The sequence below is a fragment of the Peromyscus maniculatus genome, chromosome 22 (genome assembly GCF_049852395.1).
Source record: "Peromyscus maniculatus bairdii isolate BWxNUB_F1_BW_parent chromosome 22, HU_Pman_BW_mat_3.1, whole genome shotgun sequence".
Taxonomy (NCBI): Eukaryota; Metazoa; Chordata; class Mammalia; order Rodentia; family Cricetidae; genus Peromyscus; species Peromyscus maniculatus.
Genome location: NC_134873.1, coordinates 12,409,856 through 12,423,711, shown reverse-complemented (window position 1 = coordinate 12,423,711; position 13,856 = coordinate 12,409,856). Strand labels below are relative to the sequence as shown.

At 39.5% G+C, this 13,856-nt stretch overlaps 1 pseudogene; it reads left to right on the top strand.

Annotated features, from left to right (window-relative positions):
- The first annotated feature begins 384 nt into the window (after positions 1-384).
- Positions 385-1,411, top strand: LOC102920049 (gametocyte-specific factor 1-like; annotated as a pseudogene).
- Positions 1,412-13,856: the final 12,445 nt, after the last annotated feature.

Here is a 13,856-nt window from a genome sequence, read left to right as displayed (position 1 = left end):
AGACCTATACTCTCTCCTGCGGCTTAATTAATAAAGAGGGGGGAGATGTAGGGAGCCGCCATTCTAAGATGGCGCTGGCTTCCTAGTAGCCTAGCTGTAAACAACTCCATATTTGGCTATGATGCATGAGTATGGTAATTGGCCTTATGTCCTCAGCCTATCCCGTGGCTCCCCGTGCTAGCATTCTGGCGGGACCCAATCACAGTACGGCACGTTTGCCTGATTCCCTTTATAAGCAGCTGCAGTTTAGTCCTCGGGGCCCCTCACCTCCCGCTCTCCCTTGATCAAGAGGCGCTCCAATAAAGTGTGTTCTGAGACGGATCCTCACATGGTGGTCGTTCTTCCTCGCTGGCCGAGGAGCGTGCCGCATATATGTAACAACAATAAAAGCATGCCATCAATTCCAGGAGGTAATATTGGGACACTGGAAGGGTTGAAGGGAGAAAATGGAAAATGCAGTGCAATTGTTATTTAATTAGACTTTTAGAAAGGGGTTGGAAGGTTGGCTCAGCAGTAATTAGTGCTTACTGTTTTTGCAGAGAACTCAGGTTCAGTTATAGGCACACTCATGGTAGCATTCAAAACTTCCTCTGGACTTCAGGAAACAAAAAGTATTTGGTGTCATGGTGTACTAATTAATTTTTATTGCCAGCTTGACATAAACTAGCATCACCTTGGGAGAGGAAACTTCAATTTAGGAACTAGATTGATCAGATGGGCTGCAGTGATGTCTGAGGGATACTTTTGATGGATCTGGGAGGGTATAATCCAGAATGGGCAGCAACATTCCTTAGCAGATATTCTTAGTGTATATAAGAATGCTAGACAGCCCATCCACCGCCTTCACAGGGACTAATGGAGTTAGAAGCCATAGAACTCTGTCCTTATGACCCAAACCACAGGATACCAGCCAGCAGGTTACAATACCATCTGGCATCATGCAAAAATAAAAATCCAAAGATAGCTAAAAAGATAGTTAACTGCAAATATAATGTTTGTCACATGGTCCCAATCAAAAGGCTCAAGGAACATGAGGCCAACTGTGTCAACAGAACTGCAGTTGATGACGAGCCACTTAATCTTCTAAAGATTACTTGCCCAAGTGTTGAAGGAAATGAAAACTTCTCCAATGCTGGCAATCAGGTTACTGATCCTGATGTCTGGAATGTGGATCATATGCATCATTCTCCTTCATTTGTTCTTGAGACTTTTGCTCCAAAAATGCTGGTTTGTGAAAGTGACTCAAGAGACCTACAAGAGGCTATGGCTGTAAACATCCTAACAGCTCCAAGTCCTGGGGAAGAGGTCAGAAAAACTGATGGAAATATTGCAAATTGAAGTGCCAGCAAACAAACAGAACTCGTTTTTAAACCTTAGGAAAATCTCGGCTTTTAAGTAACAACCCTTGTGTTTGCCATTTTAACGTTTTTTTTTTTTTGTTTGTTTTTTTGTTTTTTTGTTTTTTCAAGACAGGGTTTCTCTGTGTAGTTTTGCGCCTTTTCCTGGAACTCACTTGATAGCCCAGGCTGGCCTCGAACTCACAGAGATCCACCTGGCTCTGCCTCCCGAGTGCTGGGATTAAAGGCATTCACTACCACCGCCCGGCTTTAACATGTTTTTATTTAAATAAAGAATATTTTCCTTAAAAAAAAAAAAAAAAAAAAAAAAATGCTAACTCATCATGAGTGAGTAATCAGATTTTTCCATAGTTCCTGCCATGGCTTCCCTTGGTGATGGATTGTGACCTGAAAGTGTAAGCCAAATTAACCTTTTCTATGCCTCAGTTGCTTTTGGTCATGGTACTTATCACAACAGAAAACAGTTGAAAATATATTACAACGTCAGAAAACTAAACTACATGGCATAATCTTCAAAGATATTGTGTGATTATTTAAAAAGTGATGAAATTCCAACTATTTGAAGTTGATACAATCCAAAAATAGCAGGTTTGGTGTATGAAGGTAGATTACACAGCCTTCTTTCATTCCCCTTTCTCTTGTATACTGAGGAGAGGAGGATGTACATTTGGATACTTTCTATCTTTACAGTGATATAATCACTGAGTAAAGGTTGTATCTGCTTCTCCTCCATCTTAGTTACCTTCCAATTCTTCCTTCATGTTCTCTCTAAATTGCTGAGATGACCTTCAAATTTTAGTCTTGTTTGTTGAGGAAATGTGTTACATGAGTGTAATACCAAGCACAGAGACAAGGAAAACATGCAGATTAATCTCTCTGCTGATGGTCAGCAGTTCATTTTTCTACATAAACCATGACCAAAATGTGGTCATGTGAGTGTAAAAAATTGTAACCACATGTCCCTAAGTGGTTGCACTGGCTATGGTATCTCTGTCTTGAATACAAATTTTAAATTCCTCATTGAATAACAACTGGGTGTGTGTGTGTGTGTGTGTGTGTGTGTGTGTGTGTGTTATCCAGCACAACTAACTCTTAATCATAATTAGTGAATTAGACTTCTAAATTATTTTTTCAATCATTTAATGATAATGTCCCCATTCAATAGATCTAAAGAAGGGAATACTAGACATACAGAGTTGGGTTTTTTGTTTTGTTTTGTTTTTTGTTTTTTTTTGCTTTAGAGCATTTCATATAACATAGATATTAGGTTTTAAACAGAACTTAGTTTACCCCATCTTTCTAAAATACTGTAGTCATGTATTCACATTTTTCCTCAGTCATTCCAGATTCATAAAAAAATTAATGACCCATCTGCTAGAGCAAATTACATTTTCTCTTGGAAAAAAATGTCAAGTTTAACCATGCCAGTGAAGGCTTCTTGTGGATCCCAACTCTCTGACTAGGAAGTTTAGTCCTGGATGACAAAGGTAAATCTGGATTTCAATAGAAATAATGCTATCCCAGTTCTCAATAAGCCTTTATGCCTTAATTCTAGCTAGATTAAATGGAATTGAGCAGTGTAATAACTACAGTATAAGTGGTTAATTTCCAATACTCAAACTAGGTCATATCAACTCATGTTTACTAGGTCTCAAATAAGCAGGAAATATTCTTCCCTGAGCTTAGCACCTATTGAAACATCTCAGTATTATATTTAGGGTTCTATTAAATCTTTTATAATATCTTAACATGTAACTCATTTTTATAAAACAGTATTTACTTTGACCATGAAAAATAATTTTTCATTCAGGCATAAGAGTTGCCACCAAGGGTAGTGAGGTGGTGGCTCAGCTGTTAAGAGCACTGGCTGCTCTTCCAGGGGTTCTGATTTCAATTTATAGCAACTACATGGTAGTTCACAAACATCTGTAGTGGAATCTGGTGTCCTCTTCTGGCATAAAAGCATACATGCAGATAGAACACTCATTAAATAAATAAATCTTTTTAAAAATTAACATTGATACAGAAATTTTAATAATAATTTATGTCCAGAACTTTTTTATTTCATTTGTGATTCTCATGGGTAATAAAAATAAGTTATGTTGTAGAATATTATTCTAAGGTGTGTTACTTTTGTTTATGTTGCATTTGTTTAACTCTATGATGTTGTGTTACTTTGCCTGTCTAAAACACCTGATGGTCTCATAAAGAACTGAAAAGTCAATAGCAAGGCAGGAGAAAGGATAGGCAGGGCTGGCCGGGAGAGAGAATACATAGAAAGAAAAATCTAAGAGGAAAGAACAAGTAGCCAGAGAAGGAGGACTCAGGGGCCAGCCACCCAGCTACATAGCAAGCCATGGAGTAAGGGACAAAGAAAGGTATACAGAAATAAAAAGAAAAAGCCCAGAGGCAAAAGATAGACAGGATAATTTAGGTTAAGGAAAGCTGGCAAGAAACAAGCCAAGCTAAAGTCAGGTATTTATAATTAAGAATAAGCCCCCATGTGTGATTTATTTGGGAGCTGAGCAATGGGCCCCCAAAAGAGCAAAAACAACCAACTACAAGTTATAAATTTGTTTTATGATATTTGTAATGCCTCTGGAAAAATTGTTATGGATTATTCAGAAATATTTTGCTAAAATTTTTAATTGTATTTTTTATGTGTATAGATGTTTTTCTGCATGTCTGTTTGGCCCATATGCATACCTAGTGCCCATAGAGGGCAACTTGGCTATTTCTCTGTGAAATTTCATTTTCATGGTAAGGGTGACAGGATGTACAGTACCAACTGAGTCACATTCAAAGTATAAGTATGCTTATTCCAAACAAATAAAATTGGCTATGCTTTTAAGTATTAAAGAAGTACTAAGCAATATCTAAAATAAATTTTAACTTACAACATTAATGTGGTTTGAAAAAAAGTGGCTCCCAAAGGGAGCAGCACTACTAGGAGGGATGGCCTTGTTGGAGGAAGTATGTCACTGTGGGAATGGGCTTTGAGGTCTCTTTTGCTCAAGCTTCTCTCAGTGTGATGGCAGTTGACTTCCTGTTGCCTGAAAGATATAGCACTCCAGCACCACATCTGCCTGCATGCTGCCATGCCCTGCATCATGCTGATAGTAGACCGAACCGCTGAAAGTATAAGTGAGCCACCCCCAACTTATTTTCTTTATATGAGTTGCCATGGTCATGGAGTCTTTCCACAGCAATACAAAACCGTAAGTAAGACAGATATCTTGTCTATCTGTGTTTTCCTCTTTAATGGCAAGTTTTTCCAAGTTTTGATCTTGTCCAATTTAAACTAAGGGGAAAAAGTAATTTAAATACTGAGCTGGTGTGTCTGCTCAGCCTGCTTAAAGTCTGCCCAAGAATCAGGTTAGGTTCTATGTCTTTTACATCCAAGATGTTCTACTTACATTACAATCATATTTTCAAAAGGACAGGCTTCAGATTCAGGATTGCTAATGCTAGTAGAATATCCAAGAGCTGATCAACAGCCTAATCTTAAATGGAAAATTGATACATTATCTTTGTCTTTAAAATGATCTTCATTTTACCTATGCAAATATGTATTGTTTACTTCTGGTTTCTTACTGGTTCCATCATACTTTTTGTCTTATCATTAAGTGATCTTTTAATTAAAACTGCCAGGTTGGCTTAAATTTCTTTTAGTTCATAGTGCAATTAAAGCTTCCTTTTATACAGTTAGATAAAATATGAGTCAATGTTATTTGGCTAATCATTATCTCAGCTCTGAGTCTATAAGAAGTCTAAAATGTTCTTGTTGCTCTCAGGATACAGCATCTTCTATACCAGGGTACACTTTCAATATTATGGACAATACCATCATCTTGGCGATGATAGTTTAGGCCCTGCCATTCCTAAAATGTAAAGACTGAGAAAATATCTTAGCCCTTTGATTTTAGAGTCCTTTAAGAAATTAATATGCTTAAACAATACTCCCAAGTATTATGGTTCATCAAAATAATTATAGTTTCCACTAAATATGTCAGATTTATAATTAACAAATCATATATTAATTCAAGTTTATTTAAAAATCTTTAACTGTCAAGCAGTAGCCAAGTATTATGCAACATCCAAAGAATGTTTTATTAAAAAAAATTTAGATGAATCTATTTTCCTTTATGTGTAGGAATGTTTCACCCCAGGTGGTGGTGGTGGACACCTTTAATCCCACTTGGGAGGTAGAGGCAAAAGGATCTTTGTGAATTCAAGTCCAGTTGTGTGTCTACAAAGTAAAGCAAGTTCTAGGATAGCCGGAGCTGTTACACTTAGAAACCTTGTCTCAAAAAAGCCAAAAAAAAAATTTTTGCCTGCATTTATGAATGCTCATCAAGCTTGGATCCTGGCAAAGTCAGAAGAAGGTGCCAGATCTCTTGGAACTTAATTATGGATGGCTGTGAGCCACCAAGTGGCTGCTGGAAATTGAACCCATGTCTTCTGCCTAAGCAATAAGTTTTCTTAACTCTGAACTACCACTGTAACTCCAACAGCTCAATTTTTTCTTTCTTTCTTTCTTTCTTTCTTTCTTTCTTTCTTTCTTTCTTTCTTTCTTTCTTTCTTTCTTTCTTTCTTTCTTTCTTTCTTTCTTTCTTCTTTCTCTCTCTTTCTTTCTTTCTTTCTTTCTTTCTTTCTCTCTCTCTCTCTCTCTCTCCCTTTCTTTCTTTCTCCTTTCTTTCTTTCTTTCTTTTTTCTTTCTTTCTTCCTTTTTTTTTGTTTTTTTGAGACAGGGTTTCTCTGTGTAGCATTCTTGGCTGTCCTGGAACTCAATTTGTAGACCAAGCTGGTCTCAAACTCACTGAGATCTACCTTCCTCTGCCTCCCAAGTACTGGGATTAAAGGCATGCTCCACCACTGACCAGCTAACAACTCAATTTTCAAGCAGTATTTTTTTCAATATTGGACCAGCTGTTTTTCTGGTTGTTCAGTACTCATACTGGGAAACCTAGCAATATGGACAAGGACCAGAAAAATAATATTTTAGATGCTATCTCTGGGTCAACTAAGCCCCATGAGACTATAGGACTTTTTCTCCACTCTGGTAAGTCCCCTGAACCCTAGATTAGAAAGGCTGTGAGAAGCAACAATTAGAGGTTGGATCTAAGCAGTGCACATTCCACACAGTAGAGAATCAAGATGGAGGCAAATGCAGTCAGTGTTTCCAAAAGGAACCACATGGCCGACAGGGAACCTGACTCATCTCAGTACGCAAAACCAGTAGTAAAAGGTTAAATGTGATGGGCCCTCCTGCCAAATACCTACTAGCTCAAGGACTGGGGTCAAAATTGACCATAACAAAACCTGGTATAACCACAATGACATTTATAATAAAGGGAAGAATAACAAAACCAACAAAGCAATAATAATGATGATGATACTTAATTTTGGCCATCCCCAGCAGAAAAGTATAACCAAAGATTAAAATGATTGGCATAAGACAAAACAAAGCTAACAGGCTTTGAAGCAGACAGATGATAATTCAGGTCTTAAACTGGCCTTTCTTCCAGTGAAGTCCTGCATAACATAGACTGACATGCTGGATAGGCCAATCACAGCCACCCCAGGAATAATGCAAAGATATGCTCTATATAAATCACTTTAATCCCAGCACTCATGAGGCAGAGCCAGGTGGATCTCTGTGAGTTTGAGGCCAGCCTGGTCTACAGAGTGATATCCAGGACACGCACCAAAACTACACAGAGAAACCCTGTCTCGAAAAAAATATATATAAATAAATAAATAAATAAATAAATAAATAAATAAATAAATAAATAAATAAATAAATACCTTTATATAGGTTTACCTAAATTTGTCTGTGCTTGCATCCTTATTTTATGCTCTGGTTTTCTTCCTATTTGGAACGAGGCAAACATGTTTGAAGCTTCTTCACACCTTAAACTTCAACCTATCTATTTTCTTTTTTGATTTGTTTGTTTTGTCCTTTGAATCAGCTTCTCTCTATTATGTAGCACTGACTGTCCAGGAACACACTAAGCTGGCATGGAGCCCACATCACCTGCCTGTGTCTCCAGCGTGCAAGTATTAAAGGCACAGTGCACAATTTCCTGCTACTCGACCTATCCATTTTCTATCGAGAAAATTCAGATACTGACCTGGGAATATAACTGCTGAATGCAGAGAAAAATGAAATTACAGAAAACCAATATTCAACAAAGGATTCAAGACCTATAAAAAGCAAGCCTTAAGTTCAAACAAAAAAGTTTCCTAGCCCAAAGTCAGGAGGAACATCTACAGTCACATGTGGAAACACATTCAGAAGCCTCAAGAAGAAACTGAAACAGAGGTCCTTCCCTAGTGATGAAGCAGAGACAGCTAAGACTAACTCTGGTAGCTCACCATGCCTTCCATTGCTGCTTCTGCAAATAAAGATATTTCAACACCTTAGTAAGCACAAGAGGGACAATATGATCTATACTTGCATTTTGATATTTTTATAAGTGAAGTGATTTGATTCTGGAGGGTGAGAGCTGGTTTCCAGGCTCTTGTGCCTCATTACAATGAATTGCACAGAGACACAGATAGGGGGATATGGAGTAGCCTGGATGTGTGCCTAGCTCAACTGTGGCTTGGCTCCTAAGTGGTGAAAAGGGAAAGAATGGAGGTGCAAAGTGAGGGCTTTTATGGTTCATTGACTTAGTAGCCATCTTCAGGATCTCAAAATGGGGTTTTCCAAGAATGCTCCCTTGGGTGACTGAAGCTCAGGTAGATTAAAGGCACCCAGTCTCTCAGCTGCCACTGCCTTTCATATGTTCATCCCTAGAGACTCCTGTAGTTTCTAACTTCTCTGACTCAACTCCTCTGTGAGTGGTGTGGTTTCCACAAGCTTTTGGAGCTGCAGAAGGATGATGATCAATCATCTTGTACAACTATTTCTTTACCGATGATGGGCATACTCACTGCCTATGAGGGAGCACAAGATTCTCTGGTTAACCAGTTTCAAAAGGAGGCTTTGGATTTTCAGTCCTAGTAGTTGGCTTGAATACTTGCATTTAGGGAGTTTAGTGCTACATATCCTAAACACACAAATTTTGTAATTTTAAAATACAAAGTTTAAGTAAGAGTAGAATTATGCCAGTCCATGATCTCAGAAAGGCCAAAAGCCACCAGGAAAGTCATGGTCCATGTCTGTTTACAGAGACAAAGTTTTTGAGAGGCATTTGTGATGATCTGTTGGATTATGAAAACAAAATGAAAGGAACAACTGGTAAGAATGTGGTGAGAAACAAAGAACAATGTGAATCCACCAAAGTATCTGTTGGTGGACTAGATGAAAGGGAAGTGTTGGGTTGTAACTGTTAAGAACCAACAGTGTTAAGCCGGGCGTTGGTGGCGCACGCCTTTAATCCCAGCACTCGGGAGGCAGAGCCAGGCGGATCTCTGTAAGTTCGAGGCCAGCCTGGGCTACCAAGTGAGCTCCAGGAAAGGCGCAAAGCTACACAGAGAAACCCTGTCTCGAAAAAAACCAAAAAAAAAAAAAAAAAAAAAAAAAAAGAACCAACAGTGTTGAAAGAAAATTCCAAATCTGTGTGTTTGCTTAGCAAGCACTCATTCATGTCCTGTGTCTGGTCAAACCTAGAGATTCCTTCTACTCTAACTGTATTGATTTTGGTCTTGGGGTCTTGAATCAGAAATATCCAGGCCTTATGTCTCTTTGTCAATCAGAGATGCTACTACTTCCCTTCATCCAGTGCCCACTGAGGTGCATGGATATCAGAAAGCCACATAGTTGCCACTGTCCTTAAATCCTGTGTTGATGATGAGACTGTACAAAATTCTCTTCTGCTGGTTTTTAAGCCCACCGGAAGGACACCTAGATGCATCATAAGCAGGAAAGGGTGAGTATGCCTCGGGCTCCTGGAATCCTGGGTGGTAGTGCATTTGTGACATTGCAGAGACCATGGTGCTGCTGCCTGGATCTCCCCTGGCACTGTGCAGATCATTGTGTCCTGGAGTCCAGCATCGGCTTCAACCTTCCCAAAGCACTGGAATTGTGTGCAAAGGAGGTAGTGTGCACAAGGTCTCCCACCCTGTTTTGCCCCAAGAAAACTAACTACATTGTCCCATGCCACTTTCTTCTTGGAGTGAAAAAGTGTCTGCAACCTGTACCTCTGCAGAATTTGTAGTACTGCCAGGTCGGTGACACTGAGTCCAGACTGTGGTATGGAGGGACGTGGATGGTGAACTCTGTCACTGGTGGCCCTAAGAAGAATGTTGTGCTACTTTAGATTTTTCCTGCCATCGCCTTTGTAGTTTGGCACTATACTACATCCCCCAAGCCCCAACTCTAAATCATATATGTGCTCTATCCTTTTAAAAGTGAGGATGTGATTCCCACCAACAGTGGAGGAGTATTCCCTTTGCTCCATATCCTCTCCAACATTGACTGTCATTGGTGTTTTTGATCCTAGTCATTCTGACAGGTGTAAGGTGGTATCTCAGAGTCATTTTGATTTGTATTTCTCTGATGATTAAGGATGTTGAGCATTTCTTTAAATGTCTTTCAGCCATTTGTGATTCTTCTTTTGTAAATTCTCTGTTTAGTTCTTTAGCCCATTTTTAAATTGGATTGTTCAGTATTTGATGTCTAGTTTCTTATGTGTGGCTCTGTTCATGCCTTTTCAGAACACTGGAGTAGGTAAATGTTTTTCCACAATGCTTACATGCAAATGGCTTTGCTCCAGTGTAAATCATTTCATGACTCTTCAGATTACTGGAGTGGGTAAATGCTTTTCCACAATGCTTACATGCATAAGGCTTCTCTCCACTGTGAAGACTTTCATGTCTTTTTCAAGTACTAGGGTCAGTGTAGGCTTTTCCACAATGCTTACATACATAAGGCTTCTTTCCAGTGTGATTCCTTTTATGTGTTCTCAGATTACTGGAGCAGTTAAAGGCTTTTCCACAATGCTTACGTGCATAAGGCTTCTCTCCAGTGTGAATTATTTCATGAATGTTCAGATGACTGGGGCGGGTAAATGCTTTTCTACAATGCTTACAAGTATAATGCTTCTCTCCTGTGTAAGTTACTTTATGTTTCTCAAAACATTTTGCATATCTAAATGTTTCACCACATTGCCTACAATTGTACCTTTTTTTTTTCCAATATGACTATTTTTATAGTTGATAAGGTCACTGGAATTAATGAAGGCTTCTTCACAGAGCTTACCTACAAATTGTTTCACTTCTTTATGGATTACTTTATCATTTTGAACATATGTGTATCTTGTTAATCATTCTCATTGAGATTATCTCTAGTTTGAATACTCTCCTGAGGCTGATCAAAACAGAGGCTTGTACAGGCTTCATTAAATTGTTGACTTTTACAGGGCTTCTCCTTAGGAGAAATTTCAAGTACCTGAAGTGACTGAGAATGACTGATATCGTTCCAATGCTTCTGATGTATAAAAGCTGTTGACATAGCTTTCTTTCATACAGATGGTAGCCCTGTAGTTTGGATTCTGATGCCCATGTGAGGATGAATGACCAATCTTATTTCTTACATACAAAGGGCTCTCATGTACTCTTACTGCTGGAAGCATCTGTATATTAATGATATTCTCTGTAATATGATCCTGGTTTTTATCACACTATCACATTTGTAGCCACATTCTTTCTCAATCACCTGAGTTCTGCAAAAGATGAGAAGAGCATTACTGTAAATGAGGGAAATATTGGAGGAGGCTGGCTTGTGTGGACCACTACAAATATACTATCTCAGAGGCAACAGAAGAATCTAGTTAATGTTAAGGACAGTATGGACCACATGTAAAGACTCTGCTATGTGTAAAGAAGTCTACTTAAGTATATTTCACTTTAGGTATATTTTGGTAGGTTGTCCGTTGTCCCATGATTTCCAAATATTTGAGATTAATTCCTTCCTAGTGAATGTAAATTACACCATTTTTCTGAGATCTTTGCAGTCCTCTCCAAATTTTTCTTCTACTGCTTTATCTAGAAGAAAATCCAGAGAATACATGACATGTTTCCTTCATCACAATACTGTAGAGCTTCTTTTGACTAGAATCCAACAAAGCCCACTCTTCTAAGGTGAAGTTCACAGCCACATCCTCAAAGGTCACTGGCTCCTAAGAGTGCATATATTAGGATGGTTAATTTTAACTGACAGACTGACAGGATACAGAATCATCTAGCATAGATGTTTCTGAAAATACCTCTAAATAATCCTGTACATAGAATTAACTGAAGCATATCTGCAGAATGCTATCTTTATTACTTGGTGTAATATAGGAAGATCCACTGCCTCATTAGTAATCCACTGCCCTTAGGAAACATCATGATATAGCAACTAATATAAAACAAAGTCTTTAATTGGGGCTTGCCTACACTTTTAAAGAGTTGCTCAGTGAGTATCATTGCTGGAAGCAGACAGGCATGAAGGTGGAACACATTCAAAACAACACCCACAGCCATTTGAGCAGTATTTTGTGAACTCTATGGGGATTACAGTAGTGGGAGGAGGGAGCTGACAGACAAGTACACTTTACTCTCTTCCTGATGGTATGCACTGTGACTAGCAGCTTCAGTGTTCTGAATTTTATGAACCGTACCTTTCAATTGTGATATGAAATACAATCCTTCTACCTAAAGTCACTTTTTTCAGAGCCATGTATGAAAGCTAGATAAAAAGCCTACTATATGGAAGACATATAAGGGCTGAGAAGATGGCTCAGTGGTTAATAGCATTGGTTTCTCTTTCAGAGGTCCTGAGTCCTATTCCCAACAACCCTCATTGTGGAGACCTGCCCCACCGAGGAAAGGTAAGTGCCACCCTCTTACCTGAAGACAATCAGACGCAGCAGGAAGTCAAGTCAAGCAAGAACTCATTTATTGATAGGCAATAAGCCTCTTTTACACCAGAAAACCTCAGAACCCTAGGAGGGGCTGAAGGAACCAACCAATCATTTTAAAGGTCACCCTATTTGCAAGCTGTTTATGCCCTGACATCATCTCCTATTTTCAGTATCTTAGCTTAGCATAAATAACTTGAGCTAACTTTCTTTTTCACTATTCTTCTTTAATCTCCATACAAACAACCCAGGCTAACTTCCTCTTAGCCATCCTTTGTATCTATTCTCTGCACAAACAGCTTAAGCTAACTTCCTCTGGTACCATTTGTATCCACTCTCTGCATAAACAGCTTAAAGCTTAAGCTCTATTTATCTAAATTTCTCTCAGCACCCTCTTTGCAGCCCATGTATGCCCCACAGATCCCCCCTTTTTGTTTTTTAAATAAGGTGGGCTGTTTATCTGTTTGGCATGCCCCCTCCTTTTTTTAAAGTCAAACCCAACATTTATTGAGAACACAGAAAATCAATTGACAGATCAGTCCTAAATCCCCCAGTGATGTAGTTATGAAGCAAACACAGTATAGGTTTTTAGTCCTAACACTAGTTAAAAATTTTAGGGGATTTCTCTAAAAAGTCTGTTGTTACCAATGTCGTGAGCAGGAGAAAAAGCTTTTACTATCTAAAGTATTTACATGAACATCTAAGGAGAGAAGAGTTAAGAAACCAGTTAAAGGTACAAAGAGAGAGTTATCCTTCCTGACCCCTATTCCCAAAGTCAGTTGATGATTTCTAAAAGGGGGCTGTTTTATTCACATTTAGGAATTACTAGAATCAGTCCATCTTTGAGTCCAGTCCCATGGAGAATTGTCAGCCCACACCTCCGGAGAAGGTTGGTGCTGAGTTGTCCTCATCATACATGGTTACTAGTGTCCATTATGTACTTGGCCTCCAGCACATACTTCTCCTGAAACTCCCAGTCCAGGACCCAGTGAGTGCTCACGTCCACGCTGTCCGGGTTGCAACAGAAGGGCAGACTCTCCCCCTCTTAGAGCCCAGAGATCCTGGGACTAGAGGGCACTACACGCTGGGAAGGAGTCTTTGATGAAGGAGAAGTACACACAGGCACAGCCTGTCCAATGACATCCGTCCTCCCGCTGGGTTGCGGACCCCACAAAGACCTGGAGGAAGATGGTGAGCAAGGGGAAACCACCATTGTGAATGTTGAGCTGTTCCCGGGGACTGTGGTCCAGGCTTTTGGTTTAAGTAGAGAAGGTTAGTGTCCTCTTGGATGTAGATCCAATCATCTTCATGCAGCCATGTGCGGAAAGATGCTGGCCCAAGTGAAAGCTGGGGACTTCTTCAGGAGCATAGAGCAGAGGTATGCCATACGCTGTTCCACATACAGCCTCTCTCAATAAGCATCCCTAGAGAAGTAGAGGTCCAGCGGGGCTTCACTCAGCAACAGCAGCAGAAAAGACAGTTTTAACCTCAGCCCCAGGGTGCTGGACCATTGGTTGTGCATGTGAGGGCTGTGGCAGAAGTGCAGGTTGGTCTATGGCAGTGGGGCGTGGCCACACTAAAGACCATCTTGGAATAGTCACCATTGTCCCCAGGCTCTGAGGACGTCAAGGAGCCAATAGTAGGGCCC